This window comes from Apodemus sylvaticus, chromosome 2 (assembly GCF_947179515.1).
Source record: "Apodemus sylvaticus chromosome 2, mApoSyl1.1, whole genome shotgun sequence".
NCBI classification, from domain to species: domain Eukaryota; kingdom Metazoa; phylum Chordata; class Mammalia; order Rodentia; family Muridae; genus Apodemus; species Apodemus sylvaticus.
The window spans coordinates 135,520,528-135,542,245 of record NC_067473.1 but is presented as its reverse complement, the minus strand read 5'-3'; the positions used below and the strand labels follow the sequence as shown (position 1 = coordinate 135,542,245).

The 21,718-nt window shown below is 36.8% G+C and overlaps 1 pseudogene; it reads right to left on the bottom strand.

The window, feature by feature from the left end:
* Nucleotides 1-20,055: 20,055 nt before the first annotated feature.
* Nucleotides 20,056-20,148, bottom strand: LOC127679605 (uncharacterized; annotated as a pseudogene).
* Nucleotides 20,149-21,718: the final 1,570 nt, after the last annotated feature.

Genomic DNA, 21,718 nt, shown 5'->3' with positions numbered 1-21,718 from the left:
AAATTACTTATAAACTAATAAAATATGATTACATTTAATGTAATTAATAATATTTATGTTGGATATTAATAAATATGTAATAGAATCTTTTTCTAAATGAACAAGGTTTCTACCAGATGATGCGTCCAGAATATCAGTACCATGGGAAGCAGTATACCAGTTCCACAGGATAGTACATCTGTACTGACAGATACTGTACAAGAGTACCAGAGCACACATTGTCAGTACCAGGCAAATTTACAGAAAAACAGAGCACCAACATGTCTGAGTTGTTCGATTCTCATCAGAATTGAGCTTTTTGGAGCATTTATCTCTATACTACTCTATTGTTCTCTAAGAATCAACTATTAAGTCCCAAAGCTAGAGATTTCATAAAAGTCTTTCTTTTCTGTTTGTATCTTAGTAACAAAGAAATGAGTCAGAGTTTCAGATTTAGTTCCTTTGACTAACCTTAAGATGTAATGTGGATATAAAACCTGCTATGAATCTTCAGATTTAAACTGAGTGCTTTTTTTCCTCCTTCATAGAAAACTCAACTTCTTAGTCACACAGATTATATTTTTCTTAAGTCAAAGATTATGATGTTAGCAGTGAATCCCCAGAGTAATATAACTCTGAACCAAGAGCACTTCTCTGCCATTTACCAATCCATGCTTCAAATTAATAAATATTAGCAATGACTTCATAATTAAGAAATTCAGAAATCAAGAAGTTAGACTCCAGAGAGCCAAACAACCCTATTAAAATGGGGTACAGAGCTAAACAAAGAATTTTCACCTGAAGAACTTCAATGAGAAGCACCTTAAGAATTGTTCAGCATCATTAGTGATTAGGGAAATGCAAATGCAAACAACCCTGAGATTTCACCTCACACCAGTCAGAATGGCTAATATTAAAAACTCAGGAGACTGGTGTTGGTGAGGATGTGAAGAAAGAGGAACACTCCTCCACTGCTGGTGGGAATGCAAATTGGTACAACCACTCTGGAAATCAGTATGGTGGTTCCTCAGAAAACTGGGTATGACACTTCAGGAGGACCCTGCTATACCACTCCTGGGCATATACCCAGAGGATTCCTGGGCATGCAATAAGGACACATGCTCCGCTATGTTCATAGCAGCCTTATTTGTAATAGCCAGAAACTGGAAAGAACCCAGATGTCCCTCAATGGAGGAATGGATACAGAAAATGTGGTATATTTACACAATGGAATATTACTCAGCAATTAAAAACAATGAATTCATGAAATTTTTTAGGCAAATGGTTGGAACTGGAAAATATCATCCTAAGTGATGTAACCCAATCACAAAAGAATACACATGGAATGTAGTCACTGATAAGTGGATATTAGCCCATAAGCTCTGAATACCCAAGACATATTTCGCATAGCAAATGATTCCCAAGAAGAAGGAAGGAGAGGTCCCTGGTCCTGGAAAGGCTTGATCCAGCATTGTAGGAGAGTACCAGGACAGAGATGAAGAACGAAGTTGATTGAAGAATGGGCCGAGTGACGAGGGCTTATGGGACTTATGGGGAGGGGCAAACTGGGAAAGGGAAAATCATTTGGAATGCAAACAAAGAATATAGAAAATAAAAAAAAAAGAAATTCAGAGAACTCCCACATCCAGTATCACATTGGAACACAGCCAATATTTAAACATATTTGGTCGAATGTATATAGTGACAAGTCACCACCAATCAAGAATAATTTCAACATATTTGTCTAACAACAGAAATTATGTCTAAAAATTGCTCCATTTTGTCTTCCACATGTAGGTGTTCTGAATGAAAAGAATAGTCAGTCACTTAACATTTTGTGAAGTATATTTGATGTAATATTTGGTAATTTCAACATTTACTTTCTGTTGTTGGGTAATTATTTCATGTATTCTACAGATAAACTTAATGTTAATATTATACATATATTTAAAGTCAGTATATATAAAATGTTATAAACTTTCCAAGGCTGCCAAATTAAAGTATAGATAATTAATTAAGGTAAAAATGGATAAACTTAACTCATTCCTTTACTTCAATAAACTCTGCTTAGAGATGGACACAGATGTTATTACTCAAGCAGAATATGATGATTAAATAATGAACATAATGACGTAATGAAAGTAATGAACATACAAAACCATTCTGGAAAAGTACTTTTAGTGTCTCTTAATTTTATTACACCTTCCATTTTAACCTTATGATGTTAATATAAGTTGACTTCTTGACATTATTATTAAATTACATTACCTCTTGAAAATAAAGTGATTTTTACTTTCTGATTGTTTCCACATCTCTAAGGTTGAGTGCCTGCACAGACACTTCTCACTACAAGAAGTGACAGAAAAGAGAATAATTCCAACACTCTCGGAGGTCTTGGAGGCTATCATTAGCAGGGAAAGGGTACTCATTATGTCTCAGTAACTCTAAAACCCAATCAGTTCTGTGTTACTAGTAAATTTGACCTTGCATAATGCCTTACACCAGATAAACAACTCGGTTATCTTCACCCAGTGGAACATGACCCCAGTATGTGAATTAAAAATCTCCTATCTAGTGAACCACCCATACAGTGTATGAGTTGCTAATGCAGTATGTTAAGTGACACCAATTTAGTGTTCTTGTTCTTATTTATGGACAAATTTATTTCTTGGTCCAATAGATTATATCAAAATTATAATCCTATCAGAGAAATCATTTATAATAATTTCTATTAGATTTTTTTCATAAGCCAAAAGTAAGGAGGAGGAGGAGGAGGAGGAGGAGGAGGAGGAGAAGGAGAAGAAGAAGAAGAAGAAGAAGAAGAAGAAGAAGAAGAAGAAGAAGAAGAAGAAGAAGAAGAAGAAGAAGAAGAAGAAGAAGAAGAAGAAGAAGAACAAGAACAAGAACAAGAACAACAAGAAGAAGAAGAACAAGAAGAAGAACAAGAAGAAGGAGGAGGAGGAGGAGGAGGAAGAAAGAAGAAAGAAGAAAGAAGAAAGAAGAAAGAAGGGAGAAGGGAGAAGGAAGAGAGAAGGGAGAAGGGAGAAGGGAGAAGGGAGAAGGGAGAAGGGAGAAGGGAGAAGGGAGAAGGGAGAAGGGAGAAGGGAGAAGGGAGAAGGGAGAAGGGAGAAGGGAGAAGGGAGAAGGGAGAAGGGAGAAGGGAGAAGGGAGAAGGGAGAAGGGAGAAGGGAGAAGGAAGGGAGAAGGGAGAAGAAGAAGAAGAAGAAGAAGAAGAAGAAGAAGAAGAAGAAGAAGAAGAAGAAGAAGAAGAAGAAGAAGAAGAAGAAGAAGAAAGAAGAAGAAAGAGAAAGAGAAAAAAGAAAGAGGAAAGAAGAAAGATGAAAGAAGAAGAAAATGTGCAGATCCTTGGGAGCTCCCAGAAACTGATTAACCAACTAAAGAGTGAGCACAGGCTGGGACTAGGCCCCTGAAAATATGTAGCAGATGAACAGTTTTGTCTTCATGTGGCTTCCCTGAGAACACTGGAGTAGGGCCTGTACTTGAATCTGTTGCCTGTCTGCTAGCCTATGGATCCCACACCCCAAATGGACGGCCTGTGTGGCCTCAGTGGGAGAGGATGTGCCTACCCCCACAGTGATATGATTTATGTGCAGGTGGGGATTGGTAACACCTAGAGAGAGGCTTCTATTTCTCAAAAGAGAAGGGGAAGGGGGAATGGATAGAAGACTAGTGTGACAGGGTACTAGGAGAGAAGAAGAACAGATAATTGGGTTATAAAGAGAATAAATGAACAAATTTAATTTTAAAAAGTGCAGATTGGTTGCCATGGACAAGAACTGGAGGAAGGTGTTGACTACAAGAGACAGATAGATATTTTCAGGTGATACAAATAGTGCATAAATTGTATATATGTGTATCAATGTGTATATTGATACATATAGATGCATATAAGAGCCATAGAATAAAAAAATTACTTTGTATAATAATCTAAATATTCAGTCTTTGAATGTTGTGAGGGTTGAGTTGTTGAGAATGAACAAAATTAGCATAGCTTTTATTCTGGATATCTTGGGGAGCTGATGGAGGCTTAGGACAAAGAGACATGAGGAGAGAAGTTCTGAGCAGTTACTGTTTTGTTTGAAGCACACTGGATGAATCATTCCATATGTATATTTGTAATTAGAGAGAATGCATGTTGTCATTTTCCTGAGATTACTGTTGCTAAGGAAATATCATGCCTAGTAAACTTATATAATTTCCATATATTTTCCCGTGTAAGATTGAAAACTATGTTTACTGCTAATCTAGCAGTTTGTTGATATACTATTCACCGTCTGTCTGTCTTTCCATCTGTCTGTCCATCTGTCTGTCTGTCTGTCTGTTCTATTGCTGTCAAGAGAACTTATGACCAAGACAACTCCTATGGAATAAAACATTTTTTTGGATATTACCTTACAATTTTAGAGGGTTACATAGTGATTATGACAGGAAACAGATGGGGGCTAGAGCAGTAACTAAGATCTTTATGCCATGAGCTGCAGGCAACAGAAGGGCAGAGTAGGGGAGGCTGAGCCTGGCATAAGACATTTGAAGCCTCAGAGCTACCACCTACAAGGGCGCACCATCTCTAAACAGGTCACATCTCCTAATAGTCCTCAAATAGTTCAACTAACTGTGGATGAAGCATTCCAACACATGAGCCTATCGGGCTGTTCTCATTCAGTGCACTGCACTCTCTCTCGTCATTCTGACCATCCATTCTCCCACTTAGACATCTATCAGAGTTGATGTCATTTGGAATTTAGCAAGCACACATTTTACTTACTTGATCCCAGAACTATTTCATTGAAGTTTTAAGAGGTCTAGTATTGGTAGTTACCTGATCTACTGTATAAAGAAATAGACACCAAATATTAGTATTGAAAAATGGTGCATTACATAAAAATCTTCTACATATTGATTGATTGATCCACTACAACTCTATTTAATTAAATGGTCTTACTTTATAAGACAATAAGTAATAAGAATAATGAATTATTTTCACAATATTTTGACTCATGTATTCTATAAAACAGGACTGTTGTTATAAGGAAAATATCATGCTAATGATGTCACCTTCAAGTTCATAGTTCAGTAGACCCAGAAAGAGATTTTACTATTGTACCCATCATATATCCACGTTTTACTTTGACAAACTTTGCCCTAAACTCTAGCTTTCAAACCTTATCTGGCATAAATGAGACAGTTAATTCTGTAGTATATGTTCTAAAAATAATATATTTTACTAAATTAAATGTAATGTCAATAAACCCAATATAATTTGTTCCATTATGTGAACATAACAACTTGCTTATAACACATTAATATACAATTCATATTATGTTCATAGAACTTAAAATATGCAATTTTGGATGCTGAGTCTTAATATATTTATAATATTTTATGAATTGTTAATAAATCCCACTGAAGAAGAATATCTACATATAAGCAATGAAAGTTGACTCAGCCATGCTTGAGATATTTTTCAAATGAAATTAAATGGATTAGGCATATGTTTGTTTTCTTTTAATGAAAGCTAAACAAAATATGCACTTACTCAAATACAGAGAAATGGCCAGCATTCTGAAGCATTTGGGGCTAACATCATTAATGTCACACACAGTTTGTGGCCTTGAAAAGTGATTTATCAAGTATTTTACTGATTATCACAGCTACGATGAGAATGCTGAACTAAGTGGAAGAATTCCTAACTTTAGCTACTCAGCATGTTTTCTTTCTTACTTTTCTGTATTTTCCATTGATAATAAAATCAATTTTTAAAGAAATACATCTCTGTGATATATTCGGACTTTAATGCTGGCCACTAAGATTTGATCTAAACTCATCCAATTGCTGTGAGTATCAACATAGCATGCTTGGGGTAAATATGTAGCCTCACAGCTCCCAAAACAGATTAACGAACCTTTTTCCAGTCTGTTGAAAAGGAGATGGAAAATCTTTTTCAACCTGGATAGTCTGTGGGAGGCATTGTTTCTTCTATTTGCAGTATTGAAGCCAATATCAAAAATATACCTATTAATATATAAACAGATCCTGAATATTGCTGACAAATTTTAAATTTCTGAAACCAGCCATGGCTCAGTTTACACTTATGGGTGAGTTGATTACTATGAAATAATATGTTTTCAATAGATCATTATATTTTGCTAAGGATAAGTATTTTCAAATTTATTGAAGGCAAAATTCTGTGAAGACATAGAACCATTTCCATTCTAGAATCATTTACATTTACTAAAATTGTCAGTAAAATGCATGAATGCATTGCAGGAAAAGTTAAAGTTAAGACTTTATATATATAGGCAAGACTGTTAATGTATTAAAATGCCATGTTTGGGCACAGAAATGTGTGCTTCCTTTTCTAATTCAATAATTACATTTTCAACAATATGCAGTGTTATTGGTTTAAAATACAACGTGAATTAAGCTCAAAGGCAAACATGAAGATTTTAATATGATCTGATGTGAACAGTATGTTCATTACTAATGGGGGTCAATCATTGCATATAAGCCTTAAACTGAACCAGGTATTTGATAAAATACTGTGATGATTTTTTTTAAATTATGGCAGAGAAGGTTTATTATAAATACATGGAAGAGCATAGCCAGAGGCAGGTACATCAAGGTTAGCCAGACTGAACTTTACTATGTATGGGAGGGGGAAGGGAGTTAGGAGGAGGGAAGGAACCTCCCTCCCAGGAACCGGGTACAGTAACCCGGAATCCCAGAGATCAAAACAGGAAAAGTAATCAAAATGGTTGGATTATATAGACAAGAGCAGCCCAACCCCCTAAATGGAAATTTCAGAGTAGAAGGTTGGGTATACTAGCCAGGCGAGTTTAACAGGTAAGATCTGAGGTATGTAGGGAGAACCTGGCAGCCAGCCACTCCTGTGATATGCTAAATAGGCACATCAGTCATTTTTCTTGAGGGTTGAAACCTAACATCCCAGCCATTTTGTTGATAATAAGGGGTAATTGCAATCTTCTCTATTACTACTTGCTACTGACATTGGAATATTACTGCTGGGACTTCCCAGGGAAGCTAGGAAGAGAAGACTATTTCACTCACTGAACTGGCTCTGTAGGACCACCTTGGCAAGGGAGTGCATACTGCTTTGGAGCAGTCTGTGTGGTTTGACCACCTGGGACTAGCTGATATGAAGCTGTTCAGGATGCAAGTTTTGAGGGAACAATAGGAATTGACTAGTTACTGGAACAGTCTGCACTTGATTTGAAAACTGTTGCAACAAATGGACTAGGGAGAGAGGTAAAGTTAAGGAGTTTAGTAGAAATTGTTTATCTTGGGTCTACATTTGAAACTCCCAGGTCCATGGTCTTGGCAGCTGGCAGAGGAGAACCTCAAAGCTGGGAGAGTGAGAGATCCCACCATGAGAAACAGGCAGTAGGCAGGAAAACTCAGGCTATTGGTTAACAGAACTAGAGTCCTGTCTAGAGTCCATTTGATCTGTGAGAGGTGAATTTAAGTCAATTCTCTGAAGCTTGCAAGGCTTGTTTCTAATTTATAAAACAAAGAAATAAAGAAATAAAAATTTTAGATATGTTATTATTAACACTGTCTCTATTCATACTGAAATCCACATTTTAGAAAGAGTAAAAGAGTCACACCTTTGAGTCAGTAAAATTTTGGGGACCATAAAATCATGAATGCCCTTTACTCTATCCAAAAGACTGATGGATGTATAGAGTTTAGACAGATGATTTTAGTGAAAAGGCTAACTCAAGAACTTTGGAAAGGTCATGCAACACTTGCCCCTCTCAGAAGGTAGAAGCTAAATTACATTCCTCAGACCACAGGGAAGTCCCTGCGGCTAGGGAAGACCCAGAGTCCATTGGCCACCTACCTCATTCCCTAACAACCAATTAGTTTAAAGGTAACACTGTTCTGCCAATCACATTGTTCCTAATGGCAACTGACCTAAGGACTGCATAAAAGGCCCGCTGCACAGACCGTGCATGGTCATTCTCTCTCCTTGTGCAGGGCGACCCCAGCATGCTGGATATTAAATAAAATTCCTCTTGTGTTTTGCATCGATTCCTGTCTCCATGTGGTTCACTCAGGGTCTCCAGTAAGTTAAGGCTCCCCCAAGTCTTACATTAGCACAATAAGAACCACTTTCAAATCTATATCTAGAAGAAAATCTAAGGAAATTTAAAATCTTGAGCTTATGGCTATATCAGCAGGGCTTTACCAGGGGTAGAGTGACAGCTTAAAGTGACAGACTTTGTGTGTGTGTGTGTGTGTGTGTTTTATTCGATATAATTTATTTACATTTCAAATGATTTCCCCTTTTCTAGCCCCCCACTCCCCGAAAGTCCCGTAAGCCCCCTTCTCTTCCCCTGTCCTCCCACCCACCCCTTCCCACTTCCCCATTCTGGTTTTGTCGAATACTGCTTCACTGAGTCTTTCCAGAACCAGGGGCCACTCCTCCTTTCTTCTTGTATCTCATTTGATGTGTGGATTATGTTTTGGGTATTCCAGTTTTCTAGGTTAATATCCACTTATTAGTGAGTGCATACCATGATTCACCTTTTGAGTCTGGGTTACCTCACTTAGTATGATGTTCTCTAGCTCCATCCATTTGCCTAAGAATTTCATGAATTCATTGTTTCTAATGGCTGAATAGTACTCCATTGTGTAGATATACCACATTTTTTGCATCCACTCTTCTGTTGAGGGATACCTGGGTTCTTTCCAGCATCTGGCAATTATAAATAGGGCTGCTATGAACATAGTAGAGCATGTATCAAGAATCCTGAAAGCATGTCTTTTGTCAGAAATTAAGCCAACATCCCATTGTCTCTGAGATACATTGTTAGATTGCTGTGGACACAGCCCGAACAGATTTCTATTTTAATTCTTTTTTCTATATTTTCATTGGTTATTTTATTTATTTACATTTCAAATGCTATCTGCCTTTCCATTTTCCCCTCCACAAACCCCCTCTCTCCTCCCCCACCTGCCTTAATGAGGGTGCTCCCCTGTAGAGAGCCTTATTGGGGTTCCATGCCACCTGGCAGGATCCTGACATTGACCAAGGACAAGGCTTCAGGCAGGAATCTGACATTAGGCAATGACAAGCAAGTAAGCTCAAGCAGGAATCTGACATTAGGGCATGATAGGGAAGTTAAGTTTAGGCAAGAATCTGACTTTAAGCTATAATAGGGAAGTAGGTTGATCTTAGGGTGGAATAAAAGAAGCAGTGTTCAGGCAAGATTTTGGGCTTGGACAATGAAGTAGGCTCAGGTATTTTGGTTATTACACACCCTTGAGAACAACTGTCACAGTGAAGTAATCATGGGACTTTGCTTATTACCTTGACAATTTTGTATTTACTGTCTTGCTTGTTCCTCATTGTACTACTATTACCCTTAGTACTTGCATGTAATTAAATTGGTATAAAAAGTGGACAGGAAAGAATTAAACCCACCTTTCAGTCTCAGAATTGACTGGGGTCATGCTGCAAAGTTGTCTATTTTTGCCTCTTTCTTTCTTTCTTTCTTTCTTTCTTTCTTTCTTTCTTTCTTTCTTTCTTTCTTTCTTTCTTTCTTTCTTTCTTTTTGGTTTTTTTTGAGATAGAGTTTCTCTGTGTAGCCTTGGCTGTCCTGGAACTCACTCTGTAGACCAGGCTGGTCTCAAACTCAGAAATCAGCCTGCATCTGCCTCCCAAGTGCTAGGATTAAAGGCATGCGCCACCATCCACCACCGCTGGCTGTCTCTTTTTAATCCTTGCTCCATACACTTTGGATGGTGGTTTAGTCCCTGGGAGACCTGGGTGTCTGGTTGGTTGTTATTGTTGTTCATTCTATGGGGTTGCAAACTCATTCAGCTCATTCAGTCCTTGCCCAAAATCCTCCATTGGGGTCCAGGTACTCAGCCCAGTGTTTGGCTGCTGCATCCACATCTGTATAGGTCAGTCTCTGGCAGAGCATCTCAGGGGACAGCTCCTGTCAGTAAGTACTTCTTAGCATCAGCAATAGTGTCTGGGTTTGGTGTCAGCCATGGGATAGAACCCTTAAGTGGAGCAGTCTCTGCATGTCTTTTCCTTTAGCCTCTGCTACACCCTCTGTCCCTGCATTTCCTTTTGACAGGAGGAATTCTGGATTATTATTTTTGAGGTGGGTGGGTGGCCCCATCCCTCAGCCAGGGACTGTGCCTATCCACTGCATATGGTCTCTTCAGGTTCTATCTCCCTTTTGTTGGGTATTTTGGCTAATGTCCTTCCTGGTGGGGCCTGGAAGTGGCTACCCACCCCTACTGCTATCCAGCTCCATTCCTGACCCTCTGTATGGAGGAGACGTCTCTCCCAGCTCCTCCTGTATCTGAACCACCTCCCCTTTTCCCTACCCACTTCTCTTCCTCCCAGTCCACTCTCTCCCTCTTCCTCCCAATATTATTTTCTTCCCACTTCTCTTATTTTATAATTATTAGAATTTTGACTGATTATGAGAAAGATAAGTTGCATGTTTGATAGATTTCTTTTCTTTTCTTTTTACAATTTTCTGCTAAGAAATCTAAATAACAGAGTGAACTACAAGCCTGTCTTGTCTTCACTACTTTTTTGAGATTACTTATGGAGTGGGAGACAGTGTCTTAGGAAGAGGTATTTTATCTGCTTTAAAGAAAAAGAAGGAAATATATGTTTTTTTCTTTAAGTGTTTCCTATGTCTTCCTTTAAGTGTTTCTTTAAGTATATTCCTTTGACTTACTAAACAACTGATACAGCTAAAAAAGGGGGGGGGGGGTAATATTCAACGTGCAGTATTGCCTGCAAAAGAAAGCATGAGTTTTAAAGTATAAAGTTACATATTTTCACTTAATTCAGCTCTGTGACACTTTGTGCTTTTTAATCTTTCTTTCTTTCCTGTATATCATTTTTGAAAACTTAATTCTCTCTGCTATGCCTTCATCAGTAAATGTTTATCTTGATTGAAAAAGACGCTAAAATCAAGTTTTATTAGAGAACATATCATTGAATTAAACAGGAAAGAAAAGCAAACCAAAACAAAACCTCATAAAATAGACTGAGGAAGAGAAGTAGAACGTGAACGAACTAAGCATTAAAAAGACAAATTGTTTGGTCCCAACCTCCAAAGCATTCTTTGAGACTATATGCAGATGCAAACTGGCATCTTCTGGCTGAAGTAGATTTCTGCTCTTCTGTTTCCTTAGTTATCAGCAGAAGGAATTTCTTGTCAATGTTTGAAATTTCAACTAAAGTTTCTTAACAGTTTTTCTAAATTTTAAATAATTTTGTGACTTTTAAAAAGTTTTGAGATTGATAACATGAACTTTTTCTTGTCTATCTCAACCTATTTCAACTTAAATAAAGTAGAAAGCTGGTATTCAGCTAAAAAGCTTTTATAAAATGTATCTGTCAAATTGTTAATAAAATAATATTCATATATTCAAGGAAATTCATGGAGAGAACAGCCAAAGACAAAAGTGTGTCACATATACAACATTTTGGAATTTATATAGGTTCAATGTAAATTTTTCTTAGAATAAATTTGAATCAGTACCATTGCTTGCTTATTGATTTGAGTTTTTTAACCTGTAATAGTTTGTAATTTCTTTCTTAATTGCCTCCTAAATTCAATATGTGTATTCTGAGATTCCTTTCTTACCCATGGGCCAGCAGTGTCCTTTAGAAGGCTAGGCAAAGCTAGGGAGAGATTAATCCAGGGTTAGTTTACTGATATTGTAAGTTTGGGATTTGGAGAGTTCATTGAGAGTTTTGAGTTTCTATATTATGAGAGCTATGTTATTTTGGTTAAGTAAATAACTTATCTAATAGTTGATATCTCATCTATAAAACAGAGACAATAATATTTATAATGAAGTTACTCATGTAAGTAAGAGGATACTGTTAATAAATTACCTAATGTGCTGGTGGTGTCATAGTGCTGCGCTCAAAGTCCATGGTGTAAAGCTCATCAAAATCAGAAGTCTTTTTGTTACTGTTCAGATGTAAAATCAAGTGTCAAAGGCTTGTTTACCCAAGTCTTGTTTCTCAACTGATAGTGCTGTAGAGAGGTGACAGGGTTTCTAAAGTCCTGACTCCAGCAATGGATTAATATATTTTTGACTTTTTTTGATTAATGGGCTATATTAAGATACTGCTTATTGAGATTTAATAAGTCACTGGGGTATGTATTGTCCATGAGTTCCTTCCCCCCCCCCCCATCTCTGTTTCCCTGATCTGACGCTTTCTCACTCCTTTTCTCTTGTCTCCTGTACATCTTTTCTTTCCCCCACTCATTTTCTTCTTTCTGTATCACCACACCATAGTATTTGATGTGAAATATAGCCATGGATCAAAATAAAACCCTTAAAACTGATTTTATTATGTATTTTGCAACAATTATGGAAAATTTCTTAACCACTTATCATAGGAATTACTGAACATCACTGGGAAAGGCCACATAAATAGGAGACACTTCAACTAGTTTTCTCATATGAATAGATAAGAAATGTGAGACTTGAATTATTCAAGTTGTGTGCATCCTCAAATCTGTAGTTTTATTTTAAACCTTTTTCAAATTAATGTATTTCAGGACCCACAGCTGCTATCTTAGATAGGTCTGCTAAAACTTTTTAAAACATCATAAAATTAAATTTGGCAATAGCTACAAATAACACTTTGGCAGAAGTAATTATTTCTTTCACATGAAATGTATGCATACATATGGAAAGTGTTTCTTTTCCTAATCTTTTTCTGGTGTTAAATATCTTCCAGTAAATAGGAAAAATGTATATGATTTTCATCTACCACCTCCCAGTATTCGAGAAATTAAAGGAAAGTTCATTTACACTTAAGTCATAGGTGAGAAGTTCACACTAATAAAAGTGTGTGCATTATTATTTCAATAAAAAACAAGAATACACCAATTTTGATCCTTTGACTGTTGTTCTTATTTGTTAAAATGATATTTAAGGGCTAAATAAACCCAATAAGATTTTCTCTACATATGCTTATTGATTTATCTATTTTTCTTCCATGAGACTTTAAAGTGGTTTTTAACACATATTGTCCTGTTCTGTTTTGTGACAAGCTAATTAAATTGCCAATATTTGAAGAAGCATTGAGTTCTCCCTACACTTAGAGAAAATAGAGTATTAGAATAGAAATGTTGGAGATTACCTTTACATTAAAATTACTTTAAAGTAAATCAAAAATTTTCAAGTCTTTAAAAATTGCATCAAAATATTTAAACTTAAAAACATCTATCAAAGTATTTTCAGACAATCTTGAAGATTTTTGAGAGATGTAATCTAAACAGATAATATTCATGTCCCAAGTATAAATTGTGAAATGTGTGTCTCTTTCATTGGAGCAAAGGCATAAAATCCCAAGCAGGAATCCCATCAGTCCACTCACCAGTCTACATTTTGAGCTGTTGGCAATGCTCTCTATGCATTCCCATTTTGCAGAAACTTTCCTATTGATGAGCTTTTCATTTAAGTGTTCCAACTTAACAAAGGGGCTAGGGAATAGCATTCACAATTTCTGTTTTTCAGTAGCCAATGAGCTGTGAAACTACAAAATGCCTCATTTTATACCTTTACCTCATGTTTAATATTGGTAGCACATTTCTAGATTGACAAGTAATATTCCTGTGGTAAAGAATAAACATCTTCTTTTGGTAATTCCACAAGAAAATTAGTTGTGTGGACTCTGCTTCCTTGTGAGCAAAAGCGATGCAGGACATGATGAATAAGTAACTCCAATTATTAGTGTAGCTACCTGGAGTGTCAGGCTTTTCTGACAGTGGCCTTTCTATGAAGAGTTAAGGACAGAAGTTAGTTTTAGAACTTTTGGTGACAATCAAACTCCAGGTAATTTTTTTAATGGTGATGTATATCTTAGATCTTAGACATAGCAAAGGATTATTTTCTTAGCACTATATACATGACATTAAAGGTAAAGGCCAAGTTCTCTAGAATGTAGCTTTATATTGATTTGTCCAGAATTTCAGGATTACAACCCTCCAGAAGTGTTAGATCCCTTCTAAAAGCTCTGGGTGATAGGAAGAGATAAATTACAGTGATCTTCTAATTTTCCATTTCTTCACAATGTATTCACTTAGAAGACTATATAGTGAGACTCCGCAATGGAGGTGAGTGAAAATAAAAATGACTCCTCAGGAAGAAGAAACAAGATGAAGGGACACATTAGTTTATCAATAGGATCTGTGGCATCCATATATCCATTCATCTATCCATCCATTCATCATCCATCCATCTATCCATCCATCTATCCATCCATCCATTCATCCACTCTTCATTCTATCTAAAAAGCATTTGAGTCCTAGTATTGACTAGTTCCAAAATTTGTCATTTAGGTAAACTTACCTGAAAGGAAATGTGCTATCTATCAGTAAACTAACCAGACCCAGAAACTGCCTTCAGTGGACTAGTGGAATAGAAAATAAATTAGTAGAACACAGAATATAAGAAAATGTTAATTGCAACACTAAAAGTTATATAGGTAAAGCTAAATTTTTACTACATCACAATAGCTTTTAAAAAATCAAAAGTAAAGATAATGATAGATAATGGGAGCCACTAAAGCCTCATCTGTCTGAGTGACTCCCAGCTCTGAATACTTCTCCCTTTGCTTGAAGGATCACTCTTTAATCATGCTGGAACTCCTGAGAGCAAGACAAATATGCTGATTGGCTGTCTGGTTAAGTTTCCTATGAGTGAGAAATTACTTTATTAAATAAACTGTTTTTACACAACCAATTTAAGTAAGTATAATATTAACAGTCTATTATGTATTCAGCTAAGAATATCTTAGGCTATAAAAGAGAATTCATAATATCTATTGAAAAGAATCAGAAGGTAAGGTGAGAGTGTTCTGTTGTATGTCACACAATTCCACACTGACCAAGGTAGCTCTGAGTTCAGATTCAAATTCTAAGTTAAACTCCATACCACATGCAATCTGAGATTTACAGTCTCTCACATACAATTTCCTTTGCTTACTAAATCATTTAGAAGCTCATCTACCAGTAATTGTTTTCTATCTATACTACCTCCATTTACCAGGTTTTCACATCGGGAAACTTCCTCTCCCTAGTTTAAGCAATGTGATTAGTGCATTGATTAAGTTAATGAGCTTCATTTATACAAATTACCATCATATTTTGATGATATCTATTAAAATCCCTTACCGTTCCCTTATGTATCTAAGAACAGAAAAGAAAAGGATGAGAGAGTATGAGCACCTTAGTTAAACCTCAAACATCAGCTTTTTATTTGATTCCTGTTTTGAACATTACAAACATACTTATAAGAGTCTGAACTGATACAAATACCAAAGGATGTCAGCATTTTAATCAATTTTTTTGTCTTTTCTAAAGTGGAAAGTGCACTTCAGCACCAATTGTCTTTTTAATCTAATGTAATGAGGCCTAATAGGTTCAATTCAATATTTAGTCAGACAAGGTGTTGCTTGAAAACAAGCTTTATGGGAGCATCAGTCTATGTCTAGAACCATGCTAAATACCTGTCACAAAGCTGTCACTTAATAAGCATCATAATTCACAATAGTGAATTGTAAAGAAAAATAAGTCAATGATGCTGCAAATATTTAATGACTCGGGAAGGAGAAGAAGGTCTGGCTTCCAAGAATTAAATTATATCCTTTAATTATATCCTTTAATTATATCCTTTAAAATATCCATATCTACTACAAAGAAGTCAGTGAGTATTAGATAAAATATGATGGACCTTGGATGATGATACATGTGTGTCTATGAAGTACTTATTGCCAAGCTTGGCAACCTCAGTTCAATCCCTGCAACCCACAAGATGGAAGAAAAACACCAGCTCGCACAGGTTTCCTTTGACTAAACTTATACTCATTTGCTATTACAAACACAAGTACACACAAACCATACATATATAAATATATGTGCGTGCTCAGATATATAATATATATATATATATATATATATATATATATATACATGAAAATGTTCTAGGTATTAATGTTACTTATAAGTATGTTTTTAATAATTCTAAACATATATTGTATATGTTATATGTGAATATATATGATTTAATCCTATGAAAATGATGGTAGTACCCATTAGGAATTAATTTGTTCATGAGTCAAGACCACTTTGACTTGCTTAAAGTTTTCTTGACTTTCTCTTACAAGTTTAAGTCCATTTGTTTAGTCTCTTTCTTCTCTACCCTGTCTCTTCTATCTCCTACACACACACACACACACACACACACACACACACACACACCAAAGTTTTTTTTTTCTGAAATCAGCAGATGTGCTTCATTTGTCCACATGAGCTACAACCATTACATGGAAGTCTCCCAAGGCTTCAAGAGAGTTCATAATGGACCATTTAGTAAGACCTATTCCTAGAACTCAGCTGGCGTTCTATTGGCTGTGAGATAAGAGAGAGTGAATTTGGAAGATGACTGGCATTTTTCAACTACAATACTTTTTTTTTATTGTTATTTTTTTTATTCGATATAGTTTATTTACATTTCAAATGATTTCCCCTTTTCTAGCCCCCCCACTCCCCGAAAGTCCCGTAAGCCCCCTTCTCTTCCCCTGTCCTCCCTCCCACCCCTTCCCAGTTCCCCGTTCTGGTTTTGCCAAATACTGTTTCACTGAGTCTTTCCAGAACCAGGGACCACTTTTTATTTTATATTTAACAACTGAGGCACAAGACATTAAATAAAAGTAACAATATAACACTGCCTAAAGATGGATGAAGACGTGACTTGGAAGCTGCGAGTCTGGTAATGAACTGATTATTCTAAAGGGTAAGGTCAACACAGCTGAACCACAAGGGGCAGCTCAAGCTATTTAAAATGTCCAGCTGTTCTTACAACTGAGTGTGAAGAAACTAATTGGATCAATGGGTCCAGATGTTTAAAGTGTGACTTGTAAATCTGTGTTAACTGTAGTGAAGGCTTGTCCATTCCTAATTTTTTAGTATGTATCTTGGCTCTTAAATCAGTTTGTACTCAAAGAAATAACATTCAGTCTTTCATGCCTCCATATTTCAAGTTGAGAAGTCACATGTTGGCACTCACTGTGAGCATTAGGAGAGACAATATTAGGCTGAGCTTTGGGCGCCAAAAACAAGCTTGGAAGCATTATATAATCCTTGTGTTATCTTGCACGAATCTGTGCTAAGAAATTACACAAAGCTTTGTTGTATTCATGGGTTAACTTATTGTGTTTCACACAAAATTTTTCTCAGGAAACATGATATATTTCCAATATAAAATAATTGCTAAATTATTCATGAATCCTTTTGAGGTTCATATTCCTTTGATTGATATATGTATATATACATATATGTGTATATATACATACATATATATATGTATATATATACTATGTGTACATGTATATGCATAGATTTGTGTATACATAGGGGTAAGCACAAATACCTTCCTCTCTCCCTCTCCCTCTCCCCTGTGTTTTTAAGACAAGTCTGTGACTGAAACTTATGCTTTCTGTCTTTGTTAGATTCTCTGTCCAGTAAACTCAGGTAATCTCTCTCTATTGTTCCACCATAGGGCAATAGACATTTATAACCAGATTCAGATGTTTTGTATGGATATTAGGGAATTGATTTGAGATCATCATGTTTGTTTACACAGCAAAGACTTGATCCACCAAACCTCCTCAGTTCAAGATTCATATATATCATAGTAAATACTTGCATTGTAAAATAAAACCAAGAAAATGAAATATTTATAATTTCATTACAACAGAATGAAAGCAAACCTATATCTCACATTATTTTGTTCTTTTCCTATTTGAATATTTAACTGATTAAATTTGAACTAATAAAATTGCTTGAAAAATTAAGAAAAAATATCACTGAAAATCTATAGCCTTACTCAACTCTGTTCCACTTTACAAAAACATTTAAATATGCAATATTCCTTGGTCTACTCATTGTGTAAAAGGTCTACACTTCAATTATAGACAGAAAGAATTTGATTTATTTAATGATACCTTTTCTATTCTCTATAATACTGTATTATATATTCCATCTATATTAATGATACTACAATTTAATACAGTGCATGTTATTTATTATACATTATAGTCTCATAATTTTGTTTGCTTCCAACATTGAATATCCTTTAATTTTAATATTTTATTTCATTGATGATCTTCAAAATCTCAGGTATTTTTCTTATTCATTTCCATTTTAATGTATTACCTTCTGTTGCATAACCCTAAATTTTATATCATGTAGTATTTTATTTACACTTTTGTACTACAACTACAACTAATGTTGCTACACAATGTTCTTATGTAGATAATCAAAGATATTTCTCCATTTTTTACTATATCAATTATGTCTTCAGCTGTTCAGCAAACAATTATAGAAGTATCATTTCTCAGTTTGTGGTACAGCATCTTCGTTTAATCTTTCTATTGGTTCTTTGTGAAATTCATATCATGCACCCCAATACCCCCCATACCCTCCTTCCACCCTTGCAACCTCCCTTCCAACACTAAATAAAAAAATTTCATTGTAGTGTGTCATAGTGTACCATATTAAACACCCTCTTTTCCACAATATTTTGCTTGCAAATGTTCATTGCAATGGCACATTGATCTGGTATGAAGCTTCTGGCTTCTCATACTCTATAGATATCAGAATGTCACTGGGACTTCTCTTGGAGAGCCTGTAACTTTGGTTCTGTAGGATTCGCATCTCCATGCACCACCAATAAAGTTAGTGTTGGGGTGGGCATGGGAGGGATTTGAGCTGATCAGTCCTCAGGCACTTCTCTTTTCAGGCCCTCCTGGCCTGCTCACCAGCCATCCCCACTACTAGGGAAAGCTCTACCCTGCTGCCCAAGAGAGGTGCACAACCCACTCTCCCAAGCATGGCAACTAGTGAGAGAGAAAGTCTGTTCTCCCACTCTCATGATCCCAGGGCTAGTTCTTCTACTTGCCATAGATGGTGAGGGGACAAGAGAGAGGAAAGGGTCGTCTCTTCCTCATCTGTGCCTCCCCTCAGAGAAGAATCAGGGCCAGATCTCCCACACTCACCCATAATCACAGGCTTTTCTACCACTGCACCAGCTCCTGAATAATGGCTCCGAGATTTATTATTTGTTTTAAAAAATTCCTAGTCATAAGCTAGGCTTGTTCCCACTAGCTCATAGCCTGTGTAATCTGTTTGAACTATTCTATATCTGCCACATGGCTAGTTACCTTTCTTCAGATTCATATGTCTGAAGTCCAGAAAGAGAAGCTATTAAGTAGCATTCCTTTCCCTCTGCCAGATGTCCCATTTTCTAAGTCTATCTCAGCATCTGGCCATCAAAATTTTATTGACAGATTGTTTCCACCCAGTACATAAGAGATTATCCCTACACTCTCCAATAAACTCTTCTGCCAAGCATAGGTAGCAAGGGGTAAGGGGTGGGTCATCTCTCACTCTTGACCGTTCTACTGCAGAGCAGACAAGTGACATGGCCAGCTTTCCCATGCTCACACCCTCAGGACCAACTTGCCCATGCCCTTGATCCCAGGTCAGCTCAACTGTGCAGTTTTCTGCCTCTGTTTGCTGTGCCCGCATCCTTCTGTTTATTATTCTCTTCCATTTCTTTACCAGGAATTGGTCCTCTTATTGGCAACAAGATATCTGAATGTCAGGAATCATCTTAGGAGTGATCTCAGAGGTGCTATAACCGGATCCTGTATTGTGGTGACAGATAAGCGTCTTAGGCATGCTCTTCCCTCCTTCCAGGCCTGAGTGGTACCTGGCTGGTGGTCATCTCAGGCTAGCTTCCTATTCAGTCCTCATGGCATCAATCTGGTAGTCATCTAGGGCTGCCTCCTCATGCAGCCTGCCTGAGTCTGTTTTTGGCTTACTCCTTCTTGGAGTCCTTGTTCCAAGTGGGATTCTTCAAGTCTCTGGCTTGTTCTAAGTCCTGTGAGGACCAGGGCCTGGCCTGTGTAGAATTGATGCTCTTCTCATGCTCTATTCTTTCAGGGAACATTAGGCTACTAATCATTCAGATGTAAATGGATCAGAATGGGTCTCTACTCCCTGACACCTACTGATTCACATGGGACACAGCAGCCTTACCTGCAATGCTGCTTGGAACAGGGACAGGGTAGCAAATTTTCTGTTTCCATTTTTTAAATAAATCATTTTATTCATTCATATTTCTTTTTTTCCTTTTCCCTTTTTGGAAATTCATCATTTATTTAGATAGTGTCTAGCCATCCTAGGTGCCAGAATAAATGTCAAAAAATTTTTGAATGAGTCCAGCCTTAAGATCATATGAAGTTCAGTGTACCAAACACAGGTTCTATATGAAGTCTTCTTTTCTTTCTTTCTTTCTTTTTTCTTTTTTCCTTTTCTTTTTCTTTTCTTTTTTTGGTGCTTTCAGATTTGTTTTAAGAATAATTTTCATTTAAAAAAATATATTTTTGCCAACCTAGTAAGGCCAAATGGAGTATAGAAATCAATTCAATTGAAGCACCCTACCCAGCAGTCCTTTCTGATGTTGTACAGTCACTTAAGGAACTGGGAAAGATTATTTTTTTTAATTTATTTTAATTGGATCTTTTCTTTATTTACATTTCAAATGTTATCACCTTTCCCAGTTCTTCCCCTCTGAAATCCCCATCCCATCCTCCATCTCCTGCTACTATAAGAGTTTTCCCCCACCCACCCAACCAATCCCACCTCCCTGTCAAATTACCCTACACTGGGGCATCAAGCCTTCATAGGTCCTAGGGCCTCTCTTCCCATTGATGTCCAATAAGTCCATCTTCTGCTACATATGCAGCTGGAGTCATGGGTCCCTCCATGGGTATTCTTTTTTTTTTCTTTTTTTTTTATTAGATATAATTTATTTACATTTCAAATGATTTCCCCTTTTCTAGCCCCCACCCCACTCCCCGAAAGTCCCATAAGCCCCCTTCTCTTCCCCTGTCCTCCCTCCCACCCCTTCCCAGTTCCCCGTTCTGGTTTTGCCAAATACTGTTTCACTGAGTCTTTCCAGAACCAGGGACCACTCCTGCTTTCTTCTTGTATCTCATTTGATGTATGGATTAAGATTTGGGTATTCCAGTTTTCTAGGTTAATAACCACTTATTAGTGAGTGCATACCATGATTCACCTTTTGAGTCTGGGTTACCTCACTTAGTATGATGTTCTCTAGCTCCATCCATTTGCCTAAGAATTTCATGAATTCATTGTTTCTAATGGCTGAATAGTACTCCATTGTGTAGATATACCACATTTTTTGCATCCACTCTTCTGTTGAGGGATTCTTTAGTTGGTTGTTTAGTACTGGAAGCTCAGGGAGGCAGGGGCTGGTGGGTTAAAATTATGGTTCTTCCTATGGGGTTGCAAACCCCATCAGCTCCTTCAGTACTTTCTCTAACAACTCCACCAAGCAACCAATTGAAGACCTTATAATTAATCCAACGGTTGGCTGCTAGTATCCACCTCTGTATTTGTCAGGCTTTGGCAGAGTCTCTCAGAAGACAGCTTTATCAGGCTCTTGTCAGCAGGTACTTCTAGGCATGTACAATAGTGTCTGGGTTTGGTGAGTGTACATGGGATGGATCCTCAGGCGAGGCAGTCTTTGTATGGCCTTTCCTTCAGTCTCTGTTCCACACTTCATCTTCATATTTTCTTTCTTTCTTTCTTTCTTTCTTTCTTTC